Below are 21,167 nucleotides of genomic sequence, written 5' to 3' on the forward strand. Positions count from 1 at the left end.
AAACAACAAGAACCTTAAGTAGCTAACATTAGCTTGGTGTGTTAGTCACGCTTTTATTCACCTTGCTTTAGTCCTTCAATGATCTCTGTCTCATGAAAATGTCCTCACATGTCCCAAAATAAAAGTTTGTATCATTATGATTGGGAATATTAAACAGACGCTCCACAAATTCCAGCATCCTAACATTTTTTTAATTTGAGATATTTTAAAATATGTAAATAATATGCATAGTGAACATATATTTGGAACAAGTAACTAACATAATTGGGTTCAAAGTTTTACATGTCAATTATTATATTTTGTTTTACTATTATTATTATTTTTTTTATTCGATTTAGTCGATTACAATTCAGATTATCCACCGTGACTAACACTGATAAGATAGAAATGTCGTTCACGTTGGCCGGAGTAAGTTTGTACTATTTAGGGGTTGGGTTTTTTTTTTAACTCAGTTGAGTTATCATAGGGATTATTAATGCGTTATTAGACCACATTAATACACATTTAGTGTGAGTATCAGACTGTGTTTCAAATTTGCACTAATGTGAAACTCTTTGTTAGTTCTGATGAGTGAGCACGAGCAGAGAACCGTGAGATTAAAAGCAAGTTATTTAACGGTCCTGAGAACTATGTACCACTTCACCACCGAGACAGAGACACACAGAGAGAGAGAGAGAGAGAGAGAGAGAGAGAGAGAAAGCGAGAGCGAGATTTGTAATCTATTAACAGGAAGTTGAAAGTAAAGTGTTAGCTATTTACCAACAGAACATCATCAGTGAAAGAGTAAATGTGTTTACATGTACATGACAATCTGAAAATAAATAGACAGAGACAGTGCTTACAGACTGTTTAGATGTTTAGAAGAGTCAGTAAATCTTTCGATCATGGCTGTGAGTCGCTCCTCTCATATTCAATGAATCAGTCGAGTCAGTGAATCTTTCGGTCATGGCTGAGAGTCGCTCCTCTCATATTCAGTGAATCAGTCGAGTCAGTGAATCTTTCGGTCATGGCTGAGAGTCGCTCCTCTCACATTCAATGAATCAGTCGAGTCAGTGAATCTTTCAGACATGATTCAGTATTTCAGTCATGATTCATTATTCATTCAGCGAATCAGTTGGGTCAGTGAGTTCAGTTCATTCAGTCAGAGCTGGAGATTCTTGTATCATTTTAATACATGAGATAATAATAATCTGTGTTTGGCTGGATGTGAAAATAATTCTTCAAAATATGAACAAAATAAAACAAACTATTATTAGATATTTCACGCAAACTCTACTAAAACTTTAGACAGCAGCGTGAGCAGGGTGCACATCATACAACTGAATAAATCAGCGAACAAATCTGAATGAACTCGAATGAATACTGAGTCACTGAAAAGGCTCAAATATATCATCTCTAATGTGGCTTTCTGGGTCTATGTGTATTAGTCAATAATCACATTCCTATATCACTTGTTTTTAAAACATTTCACCTATAAGCAGACGCATAGTGGTGTAGTGCTGGTATATATGACTTTTTTTTATATATATAAATTTTACATCCATTATGTTATGTATTTCTTTTTTCTTGATGGATAGAGCTATTGAAAGTGACATACCGAGTCGCATTACTTTAGTAGTAATTTGTTTATTTTGGGAGTTTTTGATTGCATACTAAACAACAACAGAGTGGACTCTATATTTATCCCAAGATAGAAACAAGCTTTTATTTTTTCTTACTTTCTCCATTGTTTTCTGCGCACATGTACAGAGTTAGAAAAAATTCACTTGCATGAATAACTCAGGTATCAGGTAAAAGTTTAGGCATCTTTAATACAACATTCAACATTACTACTGTAGTATACACTGTAGTGTGCTTTTTGCTGGAGTAATGTGCGCAACGTGAGAGCTGATCAAATCAAGTAATGATCAGATTTATAGTTTACAGTGAGAGAGAGAGAGAGAGAGAGACAGACGGAACGCTGTGAGACCACATGGACAACACTGATTCATTCTTAAACAGTATTTCTGTCTGTTCAAACACACTCACACCATCCAAATGGACACACACACACACACACACACACACACACACACACACACACAGAGGAGAGAACAAAGAAAACCAGACACAATGGGGATGAGCCGGAGACCAATCTACATAAACACAGAAGAGACACACAGAGAAAAAAAAGCAAGAGAGAGAGAGAAAGAGAGAGAGAGAGAGAGAGAGAGAGAGAGAGAGAGAGAGAGAGAGAGAGAGAGAGAGAGAGAGTGGCATATAACTGAGGAAGAAAGCAAGGCATCTAAAGAAGCTTCTGAAAGATACAAAGAGGTAAAAAAAAAAAAAAAAGCGGGAGAGAATCTGAAAGCAGAAGAAACAGACGAGAGAAGGAAAGGAGGGAAAAACTGGACAGATGAGTGAGGAAAAACAAAACAGTGGACTCACCAGCCGAGCGTCAGCATGGACTCGTTCCAGTGGACAGCGTCCAGCACACATCAACACCTCTGTGGGGGAGAGGGAGAGAGAGAAAGAGAGAGAGAGATGGTGATATTTCACTCTGCCTGTTGTTTGTGTGTGTGTGTGTGTGTGTGTGTGTGTGTGTGTGTGTGCACTGAAGCAGTAAGTCTCATAAAAGCCAAAATGCTAACTTTTTTAGTGTGTAGGGTGGTCAAGGGACCAGAGAGATTTGTTAATAATCACACATATTTTGGTAAAACACACATGGTCAGTGTGTGTGTGTGTGTGTGTGTGTGTGTGTGTGTGTGTGTGTGTGTGTGTGTATGTGTGTGTGTTTAATGTGCAAAAAATTTATGCTCTTTTTGAGATTATATGATATGTATAAATGGAACAATTTAAAGCAGCAAAGAGGTCACGCCTCCTTCTATTAAACTGGCATGACATGCATAGAGGCCACACCTCCTTCTCTAAAACTGACATGACATGCACAGAGGTCACGCCTCCTTCTCTTAAACTGACATGACATGCACAGAGGTCACGCCTCCTTCTCTTAAACTGACATGACATGCACAGAGGCCACGCCTCCTTCTATTAAACTGACATGACATGCATAGAGGCCACACCTCCTTCTTTAAAACTGACATGACATGCACAGAGGCCACGCCTCCTATTAAACTGACATAACATGCACAGAGGCCACACCTCCTTCTCTTAAACTGACATGACATGCATAGAGGCCACGCCTTCTTCTCTTAAACTGACATGACATGCACAGAGGCCACGCCTCCTTCTCTAAAACTGACATGACATGCACAGAGGCCACGCCTCCTTCTATTAAACTGACATGACATGCACAGAGGCCACACCTCCTTCTGTTAAACTGACATGACATGCACAGAGGCCACGCCTCCTTCTCTTAAACTGACATGACATGCACAGAGGCCACACCTCCTTCTCTTAAACTGACATGACCAGCACAGAGGCCACGCCTATTTCACCATTGAACTAAAACACTGACACTTTTGGCATCAAAGGGGTTAAAATTCCTCTGATTGTTCAGGGTACTGCTAACAGCCACAATAAGAGTGTGTGTGTGTGTGTGTGTGTGTGTGTGTGTGTGTGTGTGTGTGTACGTGTGCTCTCAGCGAGACCTTTGCTTGCTCATTAGTTAGAAGTACAACTGAAATCCTTGGCTGACCTTGTTTCTCTCTCTCTCTCTCTCTCTCTCTCTCTCTCTCTCTCTCTCTCTCACACACACACACACACACAAGCCTGTCATTCATTCATTTATAAATTCTTTCTTGAGGTACTTTCAAATGCTACTACAAATTCAATTATAATGCAAGAAAATAATGTGTTAATAAACACACACACACACACACACACACACACACACACACACACATACACACCGGGTTCTCCGCTTTCCTCCCACCTTCCAGAATCCTGCCAGGAGGTGACTTGGCTAGACTAAATTGCCTGTCTGAAGTGAATGTGTGTGTATGGTGACAGGACAATCCCTCAGTCTGCACCCATTGTGCGTCCTAGCATCTCATGCAAAACAAAAAAAAGTTGTATTTTGTATTTAACTCAGTAATAAAATGAATTTGATCACACAGTCACCCTTTTCAAAATAAAATTAGTGTTGATATAAATATACACACAAAGCAAAGATAACATCAAAGCATAAAATAATAGGATTTGCACATAAAACACACAGTATAAACCCTAATTAATTGTCAAAGCTTGCATCGAATGCACTGTCTATTCATGAGAGAACTATTTTTTATGTTCAATTTAACTGCATTTATCATGACATGATTATTATGACTGACATATTTTTAATTAGTTTTACCTATTAACTTTTTCAAAATCAAAAAATAAAATGCATCTTAAAGTCCCCGTGAAGTGCCTTGAAACGCGCAGCGTTATTCGCAGAATTGACGTAATTTCCACTGAAACAGAACGTCAGGGCGGGGCATATTGAGTGGCTCCTCCCCCTTTCTAATAACCAAAAGCATTTCGATTACCTCACAGAACAGGCTAAGCCGTACTTAACAGTAAGTACCATCGATTTTTATAACGTTGTGGGAGGGACACGTCAGAGTCTAGAGAGCGTTTGATTGGACAGAAGATCTGATGAGAAGCCGAAGTGCAGAATGATGTCATCAAAAGCGTTGACGCGTATCGGTGGTAGAGAGACTGTACATTTTGAATGCGTATATCTTCTAAATGTGAATTTTGTCATTGTTTTACAGCACACTAGCTTATAGAGGCGAAGATATTCATACTAAAAGCCACAAAACTTCCATCTTGATTTCATGGGGACTTTCACGTATGAAAAAGCGTGTGTGGAAATAAAATAAAGATATGAATAGATACCATAAATAAAATGAAATGAACTAAATTAAATCAATAAAACCAATAACTTCAATACCTTTCATGTTACCTCTGGCTAAATTTAAGGGAACATGTCACAGTTTTGACTGTGCGTGTGTGTGTGTGCATGTGCATGTGCATGTGTGTGAGACATACAGAAATATTTGTGCAGTTATTCTCGGTGAACAGAACTGCTAGCTGTCAATCAGAGAGCCTCGAAGGAACACAGGTCTCATTGGGTAAGAGTCACACGGCAGCTCTGACACGTCTCCACAAGCGCAATTTAATCGCACTGAAACGTGGAAAGAAACATATTTGGCAGAGCAAACAGGTTTGTTTTAAGAACTGCGAAAAACACCGGTGAGCATGTAGAACATTCACACAGAGGTGAGCTTCACTCAGCACAGCTCACCCAGTGTCTCAATAGCACGCTCGTGTCTCGCATCACACATCACACCTCCCCAGATTTATGAGATGTACAGAGAGGGGGAAGTACATCAGTAACTATAAAAATGTTTATATATATATATATATATATATATATATATATATATATATATATATATATATATATATATATATATATATATATATACTTAGACCACATAATCCAGATTGCACGTAGTCCGTGTAGCTACCTGACACTGAGCGTCATAGCAAATCTTAATAACAAACATTAAAACTATTCCAGATTTTCCTCATACCATCATACTTTATATTAACCGGCAACCAAAAAAACCCAGAGGCAAAGGAAGGAAAAAAAGAACGGAGGAAGTCTTTCCCCTTCAGACAAAGCTGAGAGGAAATGAAAGAAGCATTGGTCTGGTCTCAAGCTGGAAATGAGCTAAGGATGAGAGAAGTGGAGGTTGTATCACAGAGCAGAGACAAGGGACGATCATCCTACAAACTCCTGTGTTCATGTTTCATCATCTACTTTTTCTCCAGGCTTTTGAAAACAGTGTTAGCACCTGCCTCAAGAGCGAGCTGACTAACAAAGATACACGGCAGGAGTGTAACACAATGCAATGTCTGTATCTGTATCTGTATCTATATAGGTCTGTTGATGTTAATCCCGTTTGTGCAGTTATTATATTTGGTTGGGATCTCCCTGCAACATCTTCTTAGAAATTTTGTTGATTCTATTTCCAAAAATATGGACAAACTAGTAGCCGAGTTGAAGCCGTTGCAAACTTGACCAGGCAGTTACTAAGGATGAATGAAAGTGATGTAAAATGTCTGCATTCGTCTCTGTTTAAAACACATTATCTCTCCATTCCGAATTTTGTCAGGATGTCATCTATATATGCTATAACCAGTTGCTTTTTGCATTTACTTACAGTGTCCTGGAAGACATTACTTACAAATACCAGGACCATCGAGAAGGAGGGCGCTGGACATGCCATATGGCATAACCATACATTCATAGATGCCAGAAGTGGTACTGAATACTGTCTTCCATTGGCCTCCTTCCTGATTGATCCTGATCTAAGGCTGAGGGCATGGTGAGGCAGAAGATAACAGTGCTTGGCTGTAATTTGGTTACGTCCATGCGTAATCAAAAGAAGCGGCCCCTTTCTATCTTTTGTAAAAAATAAATAAATAAAAATATTTCTTTGGTTGCATCCCTACCTCACAGATAATATAGTAATATGAGCAAATTATGTCTGCCTGTCAGGTGCACTACTTTAGCTTGGTCCGTAAATGTAACCATAAGAATGACTTTTGTCTATCTATCTATCTATCTATCTATCTATCAAATAACAAATAACAAATAAAAAATGGAGACATCCAAAGTGAATCAAAAAACACTTCAAATAACACAACAAAATTAGCTATTTCGCCTCTAGAGGCCGCTCTCGTATGCGGACCCTTCTCAGCCACTCCTGCACCGGACGCATCCAGGAAAAACTATCGGAGTGGATTTGATACCGATTAAACGGCAAAACCGATATCGTTATCGGTCGAGCGCTACAATAAACGTAAATGCTATTAAAAAAAAAATTAAATGCTATTGATTTTACCATGATGATTTCGCAGACCAAATTCACCACAGAAATCTTTGTAAAACATAAAAAAGTGCATGGTATAACACAGGAAAGTGATTCAAAAGTCACAATCTGCTAAGCTGTTAGCTTAGCGTACGAGGTGAGAAGAAGAAACACACAATGGCTGTACGACAGGACTGTTTGTTGGAGCCTACCACTCAGAAACTGTTTATGATTCAATCCGTTAAGTTGCAATTAATAATTTCCCCTGTTTGTGGATGCATGGATAATTTTGTGCAAAAAAATAAAATAAATAAATAACAGCTGCAAACATTTTTTCTGCCTTTTACAACCAAAGACCAAAGAGTTCTGACAGTGTCAGGCAATCTGGACCGAAATCTCAATGTGCCACTACAATACACAGCTAATAGGAGCATTTCCACAGTGTAGCATGTGTGGCTCTAATTTTAGTGGTAATATTGTTTTACATTGATTAGCATAAACAGATTGCTAGTGGCGCCACAACAATACCGCTTATAATGAGCTGCCACAATTATGCCAAGGGCTTAGTTTGATTTGCAAAACATTTTTGGCACATACCCAGACTCATCAGACGGTTTCGGAACATTTCTCGAGGGGGCATCCTAATTAAGGATTCTGTAACCCCTCCCCTTTTTTCAGTATGCTCTGCACCTGATGTTAGACACATGGGCAGTGGTGGCTCTGGGTTACTGATCAGAAGGTCAGGGTTCAAGCCAGAGCACTGCCAAGCTGCCACTGTTGGGCCCTAGAGCAAGAACCTTAACCCTCTCTGCTCCAGGGGTGCTGTATCATGGCTGACCCTGCGTTCTGTCCCCAATTTCCTAACAAGCTGGGATATGTGAAGCAAAAAATTTCACTGTGCTGTAATGTATATGTGACCAATAAAGACTTCTTCTAAATGTTTTCAAAGACATTGAAAATGTTTTAGCTTGCTAAGTAGTGAGAAGTCCAGATTCAGCGTTTAACCAAATGGCCAAATATGGTGTAATAGTGTTTCCAGAACTCCAGAGAGTCCGGTACTATATATTTGCTGGTATGTTTCAGCAATAAACATGGCCAAGAGCCACCTACTTTGACAGGAAGAGGCAACTTAACAGACGTAGCAGATGATCAACCTTAGACCTCTTCTTGTTGACGTGAAAAATAATTTGTTCTCTCACCACTAAGTGCTCAAAACACAACTCTTGAATAACTTTGAAGGATGAAATTCTGTCAAGGTTTGTTTAATCCGGTGTCTACGGTACATCTTGCTCGGAAAGGCTCACTGTGTTGCCTTGTTCAAAAATGTCCTGCTTGAAACCAGCACACAGAAGTGAGTGTACACAGAAGACCTGAGGAGCCAATCGGGTAGCAACCTTCAACATTCTGAAGGTCGTTTCCAGAAAAGTATACAAAATATATCAGATGCTCCACATCCTGTAAGATTGTAGCTTTCAATACTTTGGAAGTCTTTTTTTTTGACAGTTGTGATGTAATGTTGATGTTTCTCAATAAGGTAGAAGTTCAGTTAGCAGTTGAAGTAAACTCACCTTGTTATTTTAGCCATGTTTAACTTTAGCATAGTATTTAACCAACTAGATTCAGGAAACTGTTGACAGTCTTCTTTGGTATGCTGTGTTTCCAGTATCACTGAACATATAAAAGACTTAAAGGCTAGCTAGCTAGTAAATGAATGTGTATCTAGCTAGCAATGTGAATGAACATTTCGTATCCTACAGACTAGCTAGTTCGCTGCCAGCATTTTTACTTAACACAAAAAAACAGAACAAACCCACACAATGACAAAGCACATTGAGTTAGCATTTTTCTACATTTCTTCTCTTCAGACTTTTTCTGTCACAAACACTGGAAGCTAACAGTCTAGCTAGTAAACCTGGTATCCTAGCGAGTAGCTAGCTAGCTAGCTCCCTTTTTTTTAACTTGATCTACAAAAAGAAGGGGGAAAAACAAAACAACTAAATACTAAAAGTCTTAAAGAGGCACAAAATGTGGCCAAGATGTACACAGTAAAGCAAAGTAAAGATAAAGTTCACTTTTATTGAAGAGTTTTAGCAGGCATAAGTAATAAGTAACCGTGTGTGTCTGAGACACAAACTATTCTGTCATTCAAAGTAAAAAATATTGCAGATACTGCATCCGTAATAAATTGAATCTCAATGAGAAATCAATGTTCCAGTTTTGCTAAAAGCGATGTCCCGGTGGCACTTAGTCCGTGTCCGAGCAACAGAATGAGATGCCAGTCTTCATCTGAAAATGTCTGACAGGAAAAAAACACGAGCGAGATGGCCAGGCTGACCCAGCAGGCAGCATAAACATGATGGCAATTACGCGCTTACATCCCTCAACACACATCATTAAAATACGACACGGATGCAGTGAAGCGCAGGACAGGAGCAGCCTGGCGTTATGGCATTTCGCTAACCTTTCCACCCCTAAGTCACGGCATAATTCATCTTCCTCAGGAGCGGTCGACGTGTACGCTTCAGACGCAGAATCTCAGAGGCACGTGGGTGGCGAGGGTGAAGGATGGTGTGTGTAACTTTATAGCAAATGAGAGATTATATAAGTGCCCTGAGATTTACATGCACGTGACACTGTACGTTCTTGCAAAATAGTTTGATATGAGTACGTATAAAAGTTTTGAGTGTTTCCTTTTTTTATGGCACTTATTTTATATTATTTATTGTTAATCACATGTTGTTCTTCATTGTCGGCTTTCGTCGTGACTTACAGCCACGCCACTCCTCGAGGGTATTACAATGCGTTTTGTGTACGTTCTTGTTGTCTTTTCTTATTGCTCACAAGAGTTCACAAAAGGGAGAAACAATGAGGAAACCAACCACACTAAAGTACACTCTCAGAAAAAAAAGGGTATTAAAGTGTATGTTTCCAGGATGCTGGGGGTGTGTTAGTCTTGTTGTTTTTATTTTTCGCTTTAATATGTGAATATGTATATCTATCACATGGAAATGTGGATAGTGTGTACGTTTCGGAATCATTTAACCCTCTACTGCATGAATCATTACATTTACACCGACAAATGTTTTTTATGAATTTTTATCGCTTGAATTAGTTCAAGCGATAAAAATATATTTTAAAAATTGTTGGTAAAATGTTGCCGTATGGCAGCAATGTGCAAAGGTGGAAAGTGTCATATTTCATTCTTTCTCATAAAGCATAACATTTAGAAAATAAGGTGCGATTGCAAAATGTCTGAAATGACAACAGTTTTTCTTACTTTGAATGCAAAAAAATATATATATACTGTTAGAGAAGCCTGGTGGGTTTTTTGTGCTTCAATTCATGAATGCAATGTCGTTGCCATATGGCAACAATTTTACAATTTAACAGAATACTTGTAAAATCTAAACTTGTTGGAATGACAAAAAAAAGAAATGTTAGTGTTTCAACTTTTTCCCATTAAGTAGTTTTGCCTACATATTGAAAAATGTATAAAAATTTTAAAAGCACGTTCAAACAGCACTTCCTGGTCATGTGACATGCCATTTTTTGTTATGTCAAAAGTTAAAGCCCCATTTTTCCAGTTATATACAATAGGAAAATAGTAATTTTGCATTATAGCTTATCAAAAAATTAGAGATAATTCATTGTTGCCATATGGCAACCGCATGCAGTAAAGCATTAAGGTTGGAATCTATTTACCATTTAAAGGTATTCTACATACACCGTTCTAGGTAAGAGATACAGTCTACATCAGGGGTGTCCAATCTTATTCGGAAAGAACCGGTGTGGGTGTAGGTTTTCATCCCAACCGAGCAGGAGCCAAACCTGAGTCTACTGAAAGCCACTTATACACAGAAGAAGAGAGGAAGCGCAAATTAACATGTGCTACAATAGGCATAGATGTGCCGCTATGCCATAACATGAAAAGACACCCACACACACACACACACACACACACACACACACACACATACACACACACAGCTTCAACACATGCAATGGAAATACATGTTCATGTGTTTATTCATAAACAGTGCAGGATTTCCCCTTCACTCAATACTCACTCTGTTCCTCACACACCACCCCTCACTACACACACACACACACACATTCACAATTTACTGTAACAATATTTAGCTTAACTCACACTCAGCACCATCAGGCTTTCTCTGTCTCTCTCTTTCTCCCTCTCTCTCTGTCTCTCTCTCTCTCACACACACACACACACACACACACACACGTTTTCCATAGCTCTTCATACACAGTTAATCACTGTTACTATAACAGCTACACAGATGGACTCTGTGAAGGAGGCGTGGCTTTAAAGCCTGTCAGTCACAGTGATGTGGGCGTGGCCTCCGATATACAGTTAATGTTATGGAGAAGTCAATCGTGGCTTTCTGTCCCACTCGCCTCTACACACATTTGACCTTTTCCGAAATCAAAACACCATAAACGTGAATAAGCTTCTCCGCTTCCTGACCACAGACCCTAAATGGGTCTCACACACCACACACACATGTACACAGAGGTGCTAGTGTGCTACTGACCGTAAAGTGATCAGTGAAGTTAGAAAGAAGGGAAATGCCAGGCTGGGATATTGCAGTACTTCGGCTCCAAGGTGTGTTGGAGAAAAACGAAAGCCGTGGTTTGCTACAGCTGAGTGGAGCTATGGAGCGTTGATCCATAGCAATAAACATTACACTAGATTTAGTATCTTTTTTTCTGCCCTATTAGTTTACGGTGGCAAATTAGATATGAGTGGCTGTTCAAAGGTTCTCTGGTTCACCATAACTGTTTTCATTGCTAACACAGTTCTGGAAGGAAACGTCTGGTGTAAATATACTAGGATTGCAAACTCCAAAGCTCTTTGTTCCCGAATTTTTAAAAGGTTTGAAATACTTCCAGAAGCTGTGTAGTTCTACATTTATGTAGCTACACAGCATCCAGAATCGTCCAAATTAAAAAAGGAAAATAAGGTTGAAAGTAACGATTATTTTCAGAATCGATTAATCGGTTATCATAATCGATTATTATTATTATTATTATTATTATTATTATTATTATTATTATTATTATTCCAATTAATCGGGGGGGGCAAACTTTCAGTACCATTTTTTCGTTTATTTAAAATAAAATCCACAAACTGAGTGTTACAAATACAATCTTCAGACTAAAACTTTACACAACTGTTTGTCCAATTATATAAGACTGAAAAGAACACACACACACACACACACACACACACACACACACACAATAAATATTATTCATTTAGGAATGTAGTTTAATTCTGTGCTTTTTGTGCATCCCTAAAAATAATGCATTAATACTTATATATTCGTTTATTATTATTATTGTAGTCATGCAGTCATTTGTATTGGTTCAGATGAGAAATGGTGCATTAGTCAGTGTAAAAATTGGTTCTTTGATTTACTTTGCATGCTTCATAGACCACATGCGCCATAGTATTAGTCTGAACAATCATTCCAGACAATCGTTTGAGTGTAGTCTCTTTTCTGCATAACTAATGTGTACAAAATCGTGAAAATCCTTATTTAAATGTCGCTTGTCGTGCTGTTACTTTGTCCCTTGCTGCTGAGAGAAACTATTGCTGCACCCTGTAAAAAAATTAGAAAACCATGAATATGATTTATTTTATTACTGTAAAGTGAAGCAGAATTTCTTGTACAGTATTGAGACCTCTACATTTCTATAACCCTGTACCTTTAAAAACTAAATACAGCAAAATAGGTTAACAGTCTACGCAGCCAGCCAGTGCAGAATTCAGCCGTGAGTGGATGATGATGATGATGATGATGATGACGATGATGGTTTAAAGGTGCTTTCCAGTGGATAGTGAATTAATGATCTGTAAACACAGCTTGGCTATGGAACTGATTAATGATGAATATACATGGCCGGCACCCAGAGAGGTTTAAACGTACCAGAATGTGCCGTCCCTAATAGATCTTTGATTGATTTGTCCCTTACCCACCATTACCACCAAAACATTAGTCATGCTCTCAAATCCTTCACACACACTTTTCCCCAGGAAAGAGAGTGCGTTTCTTTTGCACTCCCGTCTAAGCGATGATGTACGACGTTACAGTAAGAGGCAGCATTGTGGGGTGTGTGTGGGGGTAATGCATGCATTGAGAACTGACTAGAAGTTTTACACCTTTTCAAAGAAATTCTGTGTTTTATAGTTAGATACAGTAGCCTGTGTGGAATTCTGGGGGAATATATTTCAGTGTTAGCAGACTAAGTATACTGTGTCTGTAAAGGACTGTACCGTGGAGCTACTGTGACACTGCTGTTATTATATTGTAATGAGACAGAAAAACATGCATTCTCATCAACTTTACTGTAAAACTAAAACTAAACCTTTCACCTGTAGCAGCAAACCAACCTCATCTGGATCCTTTTTTCCACTTTTGTATTATTTATATTATAAAAAGAGCATCGTTTCAACAATTGCAGCGTGTGAAACATGTTTAAACCCGAGGTAAAGCTAGAAATTAAGAAGCCAGACGGAGATTTTACTCATACTGTATAACTTTTTGGGGGGTTTTTTCCCCAGTGGTGACCTGCTGATCCTGTCACCGTGTAATGTACGGTTTGTCAAGTATCAGCATGGTGTTTATTACAGCTAATCCGAAAATCATTCTCAGAGTTCATAGAGGGGGTCGGAACAAAAGCCGACAGCAACAGAGCAGATTAATCCGTAATCAACACACAAACTAAAGGTGAGAACCGGAAACAAGGCTCAACACATAAGAAAAACAGCACAATAAGACTTCGCGAGGAGGAACTGAAAACACAAGGTATATAAATAACCAAACTGATCAAGGAGTGAACTCAGGACAGGTGCACACATTAGGGGAGTTAACCAATGAGAAGACACAGGACAGAAATGAAAACAAATAGGAAATATTTAAGTGGGGAATACGTGACAGCGTTGTTCTCAGTGTACATTTTAGCAGTTTCTTATTGTATTATATTTTATTTAAATTATTTCTTGTTTAAAGGTGCACTAGGTAAGATTTGTTAAAAATAATAAAAAGTCTCTAACTGTTAAATGGGTGGAGTTAAAAAAAAGTTTAATGGATTTCCACAAAGCTCCGCCCTCAAAACTTCCATCCGTCCATCCATCTATTTTCCGTACTGCTTGTCCTACACAGGGTCGCAGGGAGCCTGGAGCCAATGGTATACCCAGGAAGTTCTGGGCACAAGGCAGGGGTACACCCTGGATGGGATGCCAATCCATCACAGGGCACAATCTCAGACACATTCACACTACGGACAATTTGGAAATGGCATTCCGTGTACAGCGCATCTCATTAGACAGGGGGAGGAAACCAGAGTACCCGGAGGAAACCCCTGAAGCAAATAACACTACATGCAAGCTCAGCGGACACAGGGCAGAGGCGGGAATCGAACCCTCAACCTTAGAGGTGCAAGGCAAAAACACACTGGCTGTGCAGAACGACGTGTGTGCTTAGAGTCGTTGTCTTGCTGCATTTCCCACTTTCTCTTGAGATTCAGATCACAGACAGTCCTGATGTTTTCCTTTAGAGTTCGCTGGTATAATTCAGAATTCATTGTTCTATCAATAATGGAAAGTCGTTCTGGTCCAGATGCATCCAAACAGGTCCAAACCATGATACTACCACCAGCATGTTTCACAGATGGGATAAGGTTCTTATGCTGGAATGCAGTGTTTTCCTTTCTCCAAACATAAAACTTCTTATTTAAACCAAAAAATGATATTTTTGTCTCCTCTATCCACAAAACATTTTTCCAACAGCCTTCTGGCTTTTCTACGTGATCTTTAGCAAACTACAGACGGGCAGCAATGTTCTTTTTGGAGAGCAGTGGATTTCTCCTTGCAACCCTGCCATGCACACCATTGTTGTTCAGTGTTTTCCTGATGGTGGACTCATGAACATTAATATTAGCCAATGTGAGAGAGGACTTCTACTAGAACTTCTAATTGCTTAGAAGTTACTTTGGGTTCCTTTGTGACCTCGCAGACTATTAAACGTCTTGCTCTTGGAGTGATCTTTGTTGGTCTCCACTCCTGGGGAGTGAACAACAGTCTTGAATTTCCTCCATTTCTATACAATCTGTCTGAATGTGGATCGGTGGAGTCCAAACTCTTTAGAGATGGTTTTGTGACCTTTTCCAACCCGATGAACATCAACAACTCTTTTTCCGAGGTCCTCAGAAATCTCCTCTGTTCATGCCATGATACACTTCCACGAACACGTGCTGTGAAGATCAGACTCAGATAGATCCGCGTTCTTTAAATAAAACAGGGCTCTCACTCACACACACCTGATCGTCACCCCATTGATTGAAAACACCTGACTCTGATATCACCTTCAAATTAAACTGCTAATCCTAGACGTTCACATACTTTTGCAACTTACAGATATGTAATATTGGATCATTTTCCTCAATGAATAAATAACCAAGTATAACATTTTCATCTCTTTTATTTAATTGGGTTCTCGTTATCTACTTGTCGGACTTGTGTGAAAGTTTGTTGATGTTTTAAGTCATATTTATGCAGAAATATTGACAATTCCAAAGGGCTCACCCACTTTCAAGCACCACTGTACTAAACACTAACAGTTTTGCCGACTCAGCAGCTAATCAAAGCCAAACAAAGCCTCCAATATTAATCTCCACCCGCTGTTCTTACTAAATCACTTTGCAACTTTTTTATCAGAGAAAGCAGCGCCTCATTGTGTTCTTTTTTTTTTTTTATAACTAATCCCATGTTTAACACTGAGTTTATTATAACTGCACCACCTCCAGTTATGAACAAGCTCTGTAGCGTCTGATTAGCACATGAAAAGCCGTGCCAGCAACACACTGAAATGGGAGAGACTTTCGCTGGGTGAATATTCATGACCCCATGAGGTGAATTGTGCACTCGGGGCAATATTAGGCTACGACAATTGGATAAGTGTGAAGCGTGACGTGACTTCTGGCTAGCATTCTATAAAGATTAGCATGTGCTAATGTATAGAGGATTAAATACTATTACATCCTGCACAAGGGAGGTGTGTGTGTGTGTGTGTGTGTGTGTGTGTGTGTGTGTGTGTGTGTGTGTGTAACTGAGTGCATCAGCATTTAGCAATAAAAACGGACATTTTCTGCATCTATTCAGAGCTGAATCACTGATTTTTTTTAAAAATCCATCCCGTGTGTGTGAGGTACAGAAATGTCCAGCGTGCTCACACTGACTGCTCTTCTCCTCTCTTTTCATCTCGTCCTTTTTCTGCTCTTCTCTTCCAGTTTCTTCTCTTTTCCTCTCTCTTCTTCTCCTCTCTTTTCATGTCGTTCCTTTTTCTGCTTTTCTCTTCCAGTTTCTTCTCTTCTCCTCTCTCTTCTTTTCCTCTCTTCTTCTCCTCTCTCTTCTTTTCCTCTCTTCTTCTCCTCTCTTCTTTTCCTCTCTCTTCTTCTCTCTTTTCATCTCATCCTTTTTCTGCTCTTCTCTTCCAGTTTCTCCTCTTCTCCTCTATTCTTATCCCTTTTCTGCGTTTCTCTTCCGTCTTTTCTTCTTCTTTTCTCTTAGCTTCTCTTCCTTTTTCTTCTCTTCTCCTCCCACTTCTTTTCTTCTTTTTCCCATTATTTTTCTGCTCTCCTCTTCCAGTTTCTTCTCTTCGCTTCCTTTCCTCTTGTCTTTTCTTCTCCTTTTCTCTTTTTCTTCTCTTTCTGTCTCTTCCCTTTTAAAACGCTTTATGATGTGTTAAGCTTTTCCACTACAAATGGAATCTTCGTTCTTTCTCCTCAGATGTACTTTTTGTTTTTTAGCTTCTCAAATAACAGGCATTAATGACGTTCTTTAAAGGATTTATTGGCGGAAGCATCAGGAATTATTTATAAACTTACTCTACTCTAAATCGCCTTTTCCTAATCGTGTCCAGTGAGTCATGTGAACACATAAACTATCATTTCCCACTAACTCCCCACGTCCCCTGACTTCCAGCTCAAACTCTCATGCGTCAATATTTACCACTTGCTCAAACACACACACACACACACACACACTCTAATGGATTATTTTCATTTATATTCAGTAAGGGCTTTGTCCGGGTCAGGGTCGCGGTGGCTCCAGAGCCTGTCATACTCACATACACAAATACAGCCAGGCGCTGTAATAGCGGGGACCGGAGCAGAGAGGGTTAAGGGCCTTGCTCAAGGGCCCAACAGTGGCAGCTTGGCAGCGCCGGGCCCCGACCTTCCAGTCAGTAACCCAGAGCATTAACCGCCAAGCCACCACTGCCCTCTACATACACATATTCACATCTAGGGGCAATTTAGAGCAGCCGGTCCTTCACTAATGATGGAAGGAAAGCGGGGAATCCGTTGGAGAGCAGGTACATGTGACGGTGTAACGAGCTCAGGATCAATCCTGCAAACCTGCTAAACTCTCATCTGTCAATTAACACACGCCCACTTTTGCTCTGTAATGACCTAGTTTTTATAAAAATGTTCAGCATTTCTATAAGACCTATAAATTCTGAGGTGAAGTCAGCGTGAATGTTTAGCTGCATAATGAGCTATATGTGCTATACACAGAGTGAACAGTGGAGCATCTGTTCCCATCAGCACCGTCACTCTGCTCTGACTTCCACTCACGCAACATACATACACACTGTATAACAGCTGTGTGTCAACTTCATGTGTTCAGATACACCCAAACGGATCAAACAGAAAGACCTACATCATTAATATTGGGGCGGCTGTGGATCAGGTGGTAGAGCGGGTTGTCCACTCATCGTAGGATTGGAGGTTCGAGCCCCGGCCCACATGACTCCATGTGACTTCAAAGTGTCCTTGAGCAAGACACTGAACCCCAAGTTGCTCCTGATGGCAAGCTAGCACCTTGCAAGGCAGCTCTGCTACTATTAGTGTGTGTGTGAATAAGAACCAGTGTAAAGTGCTTTGGAACCGCTAAGGTTAAAAAAGCGCTATATAAGTGCAGACCAAGACCATTAATATCATTATCTCCTTTAAAAAAATAAATACTCTGTACTGCTTTTTTAAACTTGTACTTCTTTTTCTTTGTCTCTTTAACTCTCTTTCGCTCTCTCTATTCCCTTCCTTTATCTTTTTTTTTCTTCCATTCCACTGTAATTTTTCCACTCTTCATATGGTTTCTCTCACTTTCTCCTTTCATCGCTTCCCTCTCTCTCTCTTCCCTTTCCACATCTTTATCATATTCCTTCTATTTTCTACTCTATAATTTTTCATCGTCTTTTCTTTTTTCGTTTGATACTGCCTCCCTTCGTTCTTTCGTTTTGATCCTTTAATATTTTAATCCTGAGTATTAAATATGAATAATTTCAATATTAAGCCTTTGAAGTTTTTTTTTAAATATTTTAACATGAAAAGTCAAATAAAATTAAGGCTTAAATGTGATTTTTCTATCTTTCTTCCTTTCATTAAAGTGTCATGTAATATTGCTTTCTTTGCTCCAACACATCCTTCCATTACTTTCACCAAGTGCAGAAATAATAATAATAATAATAATAATAATAATAATAATAATAATATAATTTATAATAATTACATTTATGGTAAGTTTTTGATGCGAACCGAATTGCAGTATTTAAATAAATTTTATTTAAATCCAAGTTTCTCTCCCATATTAAGAAATAAAAAGAAATAAATATATAATAAATAAATAAAATGCCAACAATTTACATAAAAAAACACGTTTAAAAGTCAGTGCCACAATGCTGTTGTACTGCCACAAAGACTCACTGCTGCCACCTAGCGGTCATAAATGGAAGTGAACATTAAATCTCCGTAGTTCATTGTACATCACTGCCTTAATGTCCAATCTAAAGCTCTACTTGAGACAGGTTTGTGTGATCGACTGCGTCTGAACACCTTCCAGTAATCTAATATAATATAATCTCAGTATAACTCCAGAGTCCTTTATACCGACTCTACAAACCTAGAAACATGCAGAGTAGTGGGAAACTCACACAGGTTTTCCTCCATAAGTCTGTCTCTTCATTTTGCTTTGGTTTGGCCAATGATAATCTTGTATCCAGATCTTTAGGGAACACTTGGGAACATATTTAGCGCTTTATCATGGTCAGGGTAACAGATGAATCTGGATCCAGTCCCCTTAACACTGTGTGCAAGTCAGTTGAATTCACCCCGGATGGGATGCCAGTCCGTCACAAGACCTTACAGGATCTAATATAGAGTATTTAATATACAGGGTCTCCCATACGTCTCCATACACAGGGGAAATTAACACTTTTTTTTTTTAATCAAAATGGCTTCCAAAATTTTTCATTCTGAGCTTATATTATACATGGTTTTTTTTTCAGATAGAATTGTAATAATTCTCATGGCTGGATTGGGAAGCTGTCACAAATTTGTGATGGACTTTAACAGGAAACTTGGCGAGCACATCACACACGACGCTGTTGCCAAACTTTTTAACAAATTCAAAAAGACTAGAAGTGTTGTGGACTAACCGAGATGAAGTGGAAGTCCACGAACGTCCACTGATTTTCAAAGGCACAACCGACGTGGTGCTGGCAAACATAGTCCCCTGTGCCCCCTGTGTATGGAGATCTTTGGGACACCCTGTAGGTGTTTGCAGATACTGAAACTGGACCACTGAAGATTGTAAAAACATCACCTGATCTTTTTCCCATCTTCAACTGTCCAGATTCGGTGAACCTGTGCCCACTGTAGCCTCAGATTCATACTCTCGACTGAGACAAGTGGAACCTGATGTGGACTTCTTCACAAGGTTTGAAGTGTTGTGTGTTGTGAGATGCGTTTCCGCTCACCACGGTTGTAAAGAGTGCTTATTTGAGTCACCGTAGCCTTCCTGTAGCTTATGCCACAGCCTTCACCTTTGACCTCTCACATCAACAAGACATTTCCACGCACACAACTTCATATGTGTTTTGTTTTGTGCGTCATGTGATCCAGAAACCAGGAACAAATCCACGGTCAAAATCACCACTGATCTATTTTTCCCCCTCATTCTGATGGTTGATGTGAACACTAACTGAAGCTGTTGGCCTGTATCTGATTGCTGCCACCTGATTGGCCGATTGGATAATGGTATGAATGTACAGGTGTTCCTAATATAGTGGACGGGATGTGTGTATAACATTACAGTAATACACGTGTTATAAAGTACATGCTGCATGCTCTACACTCAGGAGTGTTTGCAATACAAATAAGCACTTTAATCCAAGCACAAACAACATTCTAGATCATACATGAGCAAACATTTATGCACAAAAAAAAAACTTCCTTTAGGTCACGTGTGGTCTATAAACTGATTAATGCCTTTAAAAAGTTGGTAAAGCTTTATAATGAACTCTTTAACCCAGAGAAAGTGCGCCCTCGCCTGTAAGAATGAGAAGAATCATATAAAATATATTCATTACCTGTAGATGAGCTGCTCCTGGGTTCGACTCAGTCTCTGCACACATCACAGTCATGCGAACTCCGCGCGCTCCCGACGCCAATGCGCGCACCCGCCTCCGAGCTGGACCAAACCAACCGCGCTACAAGGGGGGGGCAAAAAAATCCCAGGAATACTGGTTTAACCCTCAATATTGTAGCTTCATATCAAGAAAAAGATCCTGACTTTCAGTTTAAAAGTCGATGCAGGTTCATTTCAGTTTAATCGCTCAGGTTTTATTTAAATTAAAACACACACACACACACACACACACACACACACACGAGGAATAAACATCAAGTCTACCCCTTTGTCCAGTATTAGTCCCTTCCTGCAATACACTAGACAAGAGTTTTTTATGGAGGTTTTGTTGAGTAATAACACCTTCATGAATGATGGATGAAAAATGTATGAAATGTATAAAACATTTAGATGCCCATACACACAGCTAGAAATGGTATACTCGATATTAGCTTTTTCTCCATCACTGTAAGAATAATAAAAATGAGAAACTGAACAGAATGTATAGCTGTGAATTATCATGATGTTTAGAGGATTAAAGCATTAGAGCGTAAAATTAATGTCCAGTTAAAGGGAAAGAGCCAAACAGACCCATGCACAGAGCGGAAGCTTGAGGAACCTTTAAAGGGTCTATGTGGAACTCTAGCAGGGTGCTTTTCTTTTCTAATGGGCTGCAGGTGGAACCTTAAAACGCTACCTATCCGAAGAACCATTTCAGTTTTCGCTGCTTGTAAAAATTTTTGTATTATTTTGTCTGTCGATTGCCATGTGTTTTGGATTTCCACGCACGTCCTTCTTCGCCTATTCGTTCACGCTTTCTTTCTTCTCCTCTTTAATTGGACTGAGTAATTAATTTAGTACTCAGTGTTGAT

At 39.3% G+C, this 21,167-nt stretch overlaps 1 protein-coding gene and 1 long non-coding RNA gene across 4 annotated transcripts in view; one reads left to right on the forward strand and one right to left on the reverse strand.

Annotated features, from left to right (window-relative positions):
- Window positions 1-20,355, reverse strand: part of sema5bb (sema domain, seven thrombospondin repeats (type 1 and type 1-like), transmembrane domain (TM) and short cytoplasmic domain, (semaphorin) 5Bb) — a 72,310-nt gene extending 51,955 nt beyond the window's left edge. Inside the window, exons 1-2 of one of the 3 annotated variants that reach the window (XM_017479321.3) lie at window positions 20,258-20,355; window positions 2,428-2,486 (exon numbers count right to left, since the gene is read on the reverse strand). The gene's annotated coding sequence lies outside the window, so the exon portion shown is untranslated. Of the gene's footprint in view, window positions 1-2,427; window positions 2,500-20,257 lie in introns of those variants that run through there. The other 2 variants (XM_017479322.3, XM_053683560.1) reach the window with 2 other exon arrangements.
- Window positions 2,389-6,426, forward strand: LOC108271677 (uncharacterized). Its single transcript, XR_001813884.3, has 2 exons — window positions 2,389-2,526; window positions 6,158-6,426. It is a non-coding gene; the product is annotated as an uncharacterized LOC108271677 (long non-coding RNA).
- Window positions 20,356-21,167: the final 812 nt, after the last annotated feature.

Source organism: Ictalurus punctatus, chromosome 11, assembly GCF_001660625.3.
Source record: "Ictalurus punctatus breed USDA103 chromosome 11, Coco_2.0, whole genome shotgun sequence".
NCBI classification, from domain to species: Eukaryota; Metazoa; Chordata; class Actinopteri; order Siluriformes; family Ictaluridae; genus Ictalurus; species Ictalurus punctatus.